Below are 1,531 nucleotides of genomic sequence, written 5' to 3'. Positions count from 1 at the left end.
TTCTCGATGGCTCAGGGAAAGTGGAAATTAATCATGTCAGCTCCCAGGTATGCTAGACTTAACTGGGTCCGAATGGGTGCCAGGTGCTATAGTTTTATCTATCAACCTATAATTTCCTCTAATAGCAAACTCCTGGTAGATAAATAGAACTACTCCCATTTCAGAGGAGGAAACAGAAACAGGCAGTTCTTCCTTCCGAGGTTGGTGCGTCAACAAGCATAGTGCGCTGACGTCCCAGAACGCTGAGTCTCCCTTCTTTCAGCGGCTTTGACCCTCTGAATATCATCTGTCTTGGCCTCCAGTTCGCCTGGCAGTGAGAAATATTCCCTCAGCCAACAAATATTTATTGAGCGCCTACTGTATACCAGATAGCGTACTCAAATAGCCATGGGATTCAAAAGATAAACAGGGCCCGGTCTCGTCTTCCAAAAAGGATCTCCCAAAAGAGTAAAGAGAAGCAGCCAGGTAAACAAATAATTCCAGGACAGTCTTAAAAGGGCTGTAGAGGAGTCTGAACAGGGGCGGCGGGTTCGAGACGCTGGAGAGGTTTCCGAGGGCCCGGCGTCGGAGGTGGGTTTGAAGCTGCGCCCTGAAAACGCCGGCCCGGAGCGGGCTGCCCCCGGATGTCACTCGAGTTCTCGCGTCCTGTCATTTTAAGCTGCCGACTAAGAAGGGAAGAAATAGGTCTAGGCCGGTACTGAAAAGGAGGGGTAGGGATTGGGGTGCGAATCCCTCGTGAAGAGCAAGCAAACAAAAGTAGCCCATCACACTTCCAGGTCCTCGCGCGGGCAGGGCCTGACTCCCCGAAGCCCCTCTCCAAGCTGCGCGAAACGCCCGGCGACCCCCAGGGACCGTGCAAGCGGTAGGACCTGACCTTCTTCCCTTCCCCCCTCCTCGGCCCTCGCCCTCCGACCTACCGCGGCGTCGGGGGCTGGGGTCCGCCGCTTCCGCCCGCCGCCCGCCGCCCCTCCCAGGCGCGCGCCATCCGGCCGCGGGGCAGCCGCCCTCGGCGCAGCCCCTCCTCCCGCGGGGGGCTTGCCGTCCCACGTCCCGTTCCTCCCGGCTCCAGCCGGCAACCCACGTCCAGGGAGGGCGGAGAGAGGAGGAGGAGGAGGGGAGGGAGGAGAGAGGGGGGGGAGGGAGAGAGGGAGGCAGGCGAGAGAAGGGGAGCTGCTTGGAGCCCGTACTTCCCAGAGCCAGCCAGGAGCGCGCACCCGGCGGCTCTCCGGGTCCCAGCCGCGCCCCGCTGCCCCGCACCTCCTTCTCCTCCTGCTCCTCTCCGGGTACCCCTCGCCCCCTCCCTCCAGCAGCTGCTACGCTCGGGCAGCGGCCGACCCCGGCCCCTCCTCGGCCACATCCCCAACTCTCTGGGCTCACTCCTGGGACGCGCGTCCTCGCCCCATCCTTTCTTCCTTCCTTCCCTCGCGCCCGCCCGCCCTCTCCAGGTCTCCCTCTCGGGTCCCGATTGTCTCCGTCCCCTTCTCGGTCCGCCGGCGCCTCGCCCTGCCCCGTCTCTCCCTCGCACTTCCTG

The 1,531-nt window shown here is 62.2% G+C and overlaps 1 protein-coding gene across 1 annotated transcript in view; it reads left to right on the top strand.

Moving 5' to 3' along the window:
• Nucleotides 1-1,407: 1,407 nt before the first annotated feature.
• The window catches only part of RBPMS (RNA binding protein, mRNA processing factor), a 177,618-nt gene continuing 177,494 nt past the window's right edge, over nucleotides 1,408-1,531 (top strand). The window contains exon 1 of the mRNA XM_007447626.1: nucleotides 1,408-1,531. This exon is cut by the window's right edge and continues 203 nt beyond it. The gene's annotated coding sequence lies outside the window, so the exon portion shown is untranslated.

The sequence above is a fragment of the Lipotes vexillifer genome, unplaced genomic scaffold (genome assembly GCF_000442215.2).
Source record: "Lipotes vexillifer unplaced genomic scaffold, Lipotes_vexillifer_v1.1 scaffold1318, whole genome shotgun sequence".
In the NCBI taxonomy this organism is placed as follows: Eukaryota; Metazoa; Chordata; class Mammalia; order Artiodactyla; family Lipotidae; genus Lipotes; species Lipotes vexillifer.
This window is presented reverse-complemented; position numbering and strand designations above follow the sequence as displayed.